A 7,343-nucleotide genomic window follows, 5' to 3' on the forward strand; every position below is an offset into this window, starting at 1 on the left:
ATATATATATATATATATATATACATATATTTATAACTGGCGAACTACCACAATAAAGATACAGCAGTCACTTTAGTATATCATTATCTACATCATGTTCCATGCTAATATCCGACATGACGTTGCTTCATAGTGCTAATTCACCCGCATTATTAACCATTAAAAGTATATGGGGAAAATATGCGACATAAATAAGCAAGTACTTTCACCAGCCACATTCTGGCACATTACTCTTGCAGTGGCATTTATCATTTTAAGTGAATACACAATGTTGCCGATGTACCTGATGTCACCCATCTTTGTTAGAGGAGGAGAAAATTCACACTATAGTAAATATGCCACTATTTATTACATTACCCCCAAAGCTCTTATCCTTTTGTAGGGTTAACAACCTACTTAGTTTGTCCTGATATTTGCTACTTCTTTTCAAAAAGATAACTATGAAAAACAATATGCACAAAAATTCATATTTCAGTAAAACTAATCAATCATATCAGACACAAAAACAGATTTAATTTTCACTCATAATTGTATAACAGGGTTATTAAACTTTGAAGTACACAATGGTAAATGATTGGTGAGGTAAAATGAGACAAATATTTAAGTAAAGTTTCCTTTATGTGTACAGGTATCCCTTGATATCCAGAAAGCTATAAATTATACTGTAGAAAAGCCATCTTCTACAAAGTCCATTTTAAGCAAAAATTCGAATTATTTTTAATTTCTTTTTTCTCTGTAATAAAACAGTACATTGTACGAAGCTGCATGAATTCATATTGGTGGCAAAAACAAGCCTGTTGGGTATATTTAATGTTTAAATGATTTTAGTAGATTTAAGGTATGAAATTCCAAATCCCTAATGGATCCTCAGGTCACAACTATTCTGGATAATAGATCCTATACCTATAATATGATAATTTAGTCTACTTGATGAATACCATTACATATGTTTGGGTTTTATTTGTATTGTAGCTATGTTAATATTAACTGTACCAACTGAAAATTCAAAATGACACTTTAGAATGGAGGCACCCTCAGCATTGCAAATAATATGGACTTTTTAGTAAACAGAAAATAAATTATCAGGCTTAGGCTTCAATATCTATCTCTCTCTCTCTCTCTCTCTCTCTCTCTCTCTCTCTCTCTCTCTCTCCCCCCCCCCCCATCTTCTGTATTTTTCTACATACATATATCCATAATTGGATTGGAAAGTATTTAGGCTTCCAATAAAAATCCAGCTGGGGAGAGACAATTTTCTTTCATGCACAGGGTTACAGGTCAGTCTGCAGTCTCATTTTATTTGGTAATAAGTATTTTGTCCTTTGTCTTGTTTTGATGTTTTTTGGAGCTTCTGTGCCTGATGAAGCAGAAACAATACCCTTTCCCACCTGCAACTCTGCTAGTGCAAAAGAATTAAGAGGTGCATGAGTGTGCCCTCTAGGGCTCACTTACATATCACCTGCTCTCTGCACTGATGGTCTGATTAAAAAGCTGGTGCTTAATGCAGAGATCAGCGTCAGTACAGCTGTCCTGATGGACAGGGCCCCAATGTAGGCTGCACCTCTGTTGACCATCACCATATAGTTCATTACTTCCCAACATTGATTCTGCAAACAATGTTTATTCTTCTATTAGATGTATTCATAGTTATTTATAGCTCATATTGAGCTCTCAAAATGAGGCAGAAAAACTAATTGTGCCAGACAGGCTGTTTAAGGCTAATTAGTGATTGCAGCAGCTTCTCTAGAGCAAGTCTCGGTTATTCTTTAAAAGTGGGAGAATTGGCCTAGATGGACTGTTTAAAGGAGAACTGCACATGCTCTGTGCCAATTAGTAAATCATTACTGGTATATGGCAGCTCATAAACCACTGCACATGCTCTATGCCAATTAGTAAATCATTACTGGTATATGGCAGCTCATAAACCAGCACAATTATCATCAGAATATAATAATCAGCCCTGTAGCATCAGCTTATGTGGCAAAATTCATTTTCTGCTTGATGACTTGTGACGACCCCCAACAGCTGCTCAAAGCCCACTGAATATGCCGTAGACACTCCTAACAAAATCCAAGATGGAACACCCCTGTGACAACTCTGAAGGCCTTGATCATTACTACTATAGAGATGCTGAACCTTTAGGCTGGTTTCATAATTTCAGCATATAAAATATGACATGTATATTCATATTCTAGTTTACGGTTAAATTCTCCTTTAAGGCATGTTTCCAATGATTTTTATTGCTGCACGCAGAACTAGTAATGTCTGAGGATAATCTCCAAGAGCTGCAGCTAATCCAAAGAACAACAGTATGGCTAAAGGACTAATTAATTTGACTGTAAAAGGGTTCAATTACTAGGGTAAACTGGAGGGGGCTGCTTTCAAGCTCCCGCTAAAAGAAAAATTAAGGACATCCCTGGCAGGTCCCCCTTTGTATAAAAAGATTGAAGATGAATTCTATTTAGGATGATTTATACTTTTGTATCGATTTACTGATTTATGCAGAAATCTAAGAAGATTTTTTGTGAATATTTATCTCAAATTGGATTTACATAATCATTTTTGTTTTAGAATCCATCATCCAACCTTTGCTCCCAGCTGGAAATCTGTGGTTAAAACCATGTTTTGCATTATAGGGACTGGTATTCAGGAGGTTGCCGACACCAATTAATCAAAAAGGAGAGGATTCTGAGGGCTAACATCGGACTGCTGCTTCCCATCCCTGACTCACAGATTCTACTGGTTTGCACAGCATTGCCCCAAGGAACAATATAAAAGCAGTTCAGAGAGAGACACAAATTCTACTCACCATGAAAATCCCAGCCATCTGACGTAGCAGGATTTATAGGTTTATTACATTGCTTTCCCCAGCATCCAGATTAAATTCTGACATTTTTTTCTGAACAGTAAACATCCTTCTAATAATGAGATGACCCAACAGTATCTGAAGGCCCAAATAGATCTCATTTTTATGGCTTTTCCAGTGAACTAATTTTGGGCCATAGGCTGCTCGGTATTATGCTAACTAACAGTAAAGTTCAGACCTGCATCCTTCTACTTCTCTGTGGATGGACTGTGTCAACTGAGAGCAAAACCCAGCAATGGGTGAAAGGTGTACCCGAGGTGTACAAACAAGGCAGGTTAGTCATGAAAATTTCTTGCATATATTATGTACTCCACAAAATGCAATGAAGATACAAGCAGATGTAGGGATCCAAAGGCAGTATTTTTCTATAGGGAAACAAGTCTCTGTTCTGCAGCTCTAGTGGCATAGTGTTTTGTGTATTAATGAAGCTTTTGTAGGAGAGCTTGACTGCACCTTAAGGGAGCGTGTGTCCACCATCATGAGCAGTTGTAGTAGGAATCATTCAATTTTTTTAGGGGGTTTGACAGATTTTTCTTTTTGTTTGCCTTACTATACTCTAAATGTAAATATACCTAATTTATTCTTTTGGCACTGTATCCTTTTAATATTACTTTGTGTTCTTTATGTAATAATTCATCTGATTATGCAAAAATTCCTAGTGAACTATATTTCGTGCCATCTTTATTTTTCTGAAAACTATATGATTTTTATGATATTTATGGTTTATATTCAGCACTTATTATATTCTAATTTTTGCAAATAAATCTTTTAAATTCCCAGGTGTTGAAATTCTTCAGCAGTGCAGTATTATCTCCTGTCCCACAGTCTAGTTTTTGGTTAATGTAGTCTCATATTTATATATGGGACATTGATTAATTTTCTTTACACTGTTTTGAAAAAAGACAAAGTCCATCAAGTTCAACCCCTCCAAATGAAAACCCAGCATCCATACACACACCCCTCCATACCTTCACATAAATTCTATATACCCATACCTATACTAACTATCAGGGTCGGACTGGCCCGACGGGAAACCGGGAAAAAACCCGGTGGGCCCCGACCCGTCGGGCCAGACCCCCAATCGCACGCCAGCACCGCACCGTCTGCGCATGCGCACCAGCACCGCACAGAAGGAAAGGAGCGCACTGCACGGTAAGGTGCGGCTCAGCAAGGGGGGTCCTTCACAAAAGTCCCGGTGGGCCCCGGGCCCTCCAGTCCGACACTGCTAACTATAGAGTTTAGTATCACAATAGCCTTTGATATTATGTCTGTCCAAAAAATCATCCAAGCCATTCTTAAAGGCATTAACTGAATCAGCCATCACAACATCACCCGGCAGTGCATTCCACAACCTCACTGTCAGGGCCGGATTTACATAGTGGATGCCCCTAGGCCCACTGCCGTTCGTCGCCCCTGTCCCCTCCTCTTTATTCGTGCAAATTTTCATCATCTGGACTGGAGCAATGGTGATTGACCCATGGGAAATTTCAGAAATTATTGTGTCTCCAGCGCATCCCCAGTGTATTTGAACCAATGTGGTTGTGATTGGGCAGCATGCCACCCCCCTAAAATCCTGCCACCCTAGGCCCGGGCCTAGGTGGCCTTTCCACAAATCCAGGCCTGCTCACTGTCCTGACTGTGAAGAACCCCTACGTTGCTTCAAATGAAAATTCTTTTCTTCTAGTCTGAAGGGGTGGCCTCTGGTACGGTGATCCACTTTATGGGTAAAAAGGTCCCCTGCTATTTGTCTATAATATCCTCTAATGTACTTGTAAAGTGTAATCATGTCCCCTCGCAAGCACCTTTTTTTACAGATAAAACAACCACAACCTTGACAGTCTACCCTCATGATTTAAGTCTTCCGTCCCTCTAACCAATTTAGTTGCACGTCTCTGCACTCTCTCCAGCTCATTTATATCCCTCTTAAGGACTGGAGTCCAAAACTGCACTGCATACTCCAGATGAGGCCTTACCAGGGACCTATAAAGAGGCATAATTATGTTTTCATCCCTTGAGTTAATGCCCTTTTTTGAGTAAAACTGAACTTTATTTGCTTTATTAGCCACAGAATGACACTGCCCAGAATTAAACATAAAAAGTGTCCAGGTTCTGTAGTTCACTCCCCTCTGCCGGTTAAGAGATCCGTTCTCCCTCGGATAGGCAATGAAAAATGTGTATAAATAAACCAGCGCTGATAGCTCGGGGTAAATAGGAGACACAAAATAAAAACAGTATATAGTGTAGTATTTCCTTATTGGGTAAAAAACACCCCACAGGTGAAGAGACACCACTAGTTTTACACACAAGGGTGTTTTTTATCCAATAAGGAAATACTACACTATATACTGTTTTTATTTTTTGTCTCCTATTTACCCCAAGCTATCAGCGCTGGTTTATTTATACACATTTTTCACTTCCCAGAATTAGACAACTTGTTATCTACAAAAACCCCAATATGCTTCTCATTTGAGAAAACTCCCAACACACTGCCATTTAGTGTATAACTTGCATTTATATTATTTTTGCCAAAGTACATAACCTTGCATTTATCAACATTGAACCTCATTTTCCAGTTTGCTGCCCAGTTTTCCAACTTAGACAAATCCCTCTGCAAAGTGGCAGAATCCTGCATGGAACCTATAGTTCTACACAATTTAGTATCATCTGCAAAAATAGAAACAGTACTTTCAATGCCCACCTCCAGGTCATTAATAAACAAGTTGAAAAGCAAGGGACCTAGTACAGAGCCCTGCGGTACTCCACTAACAACACTGGTCCAAATAGAAAATGTTCCATTTACCACCACTCTTTGTACTCTTCTTTATCTTTTAGGGCTCTTACACATGAGCGTTCTGACCTGCGCTCCCCTGCGTTCCGTTTTTTGGCGTTCAGCCGCAGGGGAGCGCAGGAATAGACGCAAGTCATTATTTGAAATGGGGCTGTACTCACTCAGGCGCGTGTAGGCGCCGAACACAGGTTCAGACGCAACATGCTGCATTTTTCCTGCGTTCGGCGCCTACACGCGCCTGAGTGAGTACAGCCCCATTTCAAATAATGACTTGCGTCTATTCCTGCGCTCCCCTGCGGCTGAACGCCAAGAAACGGAACACAGGGGAGCGCAGGTCAGAACGCTCATGTGTAAGAGCCCTAAGTCTATGGCAGGAGACTGCAGTTAAGATTTACAGCTGCCTAGGCAACCACATCTCCCTCTATAACAAAATCCAGCTTTATCAGTAAAACATGTCTTTAATATACATATACTCTCATGTGCCCTCCTTTGTTAAACAGGCTCTGTGTTGTGTTCAGGCACATGATAGGGACTACAGTAAAGTGGCCATACATGCACCAGTAATGACTTATTAAACAAAAGAATAATTATTGGAACATTTATGGTAGTGTGCCATGTTCTATGGATTTTGGTTTGAACATGTCATCTGCTAATGTAGTATACTGGCCAGCGAATAGTGCAGCCATAGATGAGGATGTGAAGGTGCAGATTTTCATGTGAACTCTTTGCTTGAACAATTGGATTAACAGACATATATGACCCCTCCTACATCACTACCTGTGATGTGTGTGGCAGCCAAGCAGAAAGATGCTTGTAGTTGGCAGTTCATTTAAGTGAATTTAAGATAATTTCTACGGTAAATGACAAATAAAATGTTCAGAATCTGAATAAATATGGTCTAAATAGTGGTGGTGTCCCTGAAACGTTGTGCCATCTTTATTAGCAATATTAAGAAAGAAAAGGATTTAAAGGGATAATCTGTATAATCTCTCCCTGCAGAGCCTATAAATTAGAGTTTATAGTTATCAGTCGCTCTGTGCACCTTTCTGCCCAGTGATTTTGTTAATCATATTTCTTTTGAGCCCCACTTCCAGTTTTTTGCCAGAACCAAATCCAACACTTTTATTTGCTTCCATCTTGCAAAGCCAACACTACGGGGCACATTTACTAATGGTCGAATAACGAGGGTTAATTAACCCTCGATATTCGACCCTCGAAGTTAAATCCTTTGACTTCGAATATCAAAGTCGAAGGATTTAGCGCTATTCGTTCGATCGAATGATCAAAGGAATAATCGTTTGATCGAACTATTAAATCCTTCGAATTGAACGATTTTAATCCATCGATCGAACGATCACAAATTGGCTAGAAAGCCTATGGGGACCTTCCCCATAGGCTAACATTGATGCTCGGTAGGTTTTAGGTGGCGAAGTAGGTGGTCGAAGTTTTTTTTAAAGAGACAGTACTTTGACTATTGAATGGTGGAATAGTCGAACGATTTTTAGTTCGAATTGTTCGATTCAAAGTCGAAGTCGTAGTCAAAGTAGCCAATTCGATGGTCGAAGTAGCCCAAAAAATACTTTATTCTATTCTTTCACTCGAGCTAAGTAAATGTGCCCCTACCACTACATGATGGTTTCCACTCCCTATTTAATGCCAAAAGCAGAGGGCTAAGCAGTGATAAAAATA

The sequence above is a fragment of the Xenopus laevis genome, chromosome 5L (genome assembly GCF_017654675.1).
Source record: "Xenopus laevis strain J_2021 chromosome 5L, Xenopus_laevis_v10.1, whole genome shotgun sequence".
In the NCBI taxonomy this organism is placed as follows: domain Eukaryota; kingdom Metazoa; phylum Chordata; class Amphibia; order Anura; family Pipidae; genus Xenopus; species Xenopus laevis.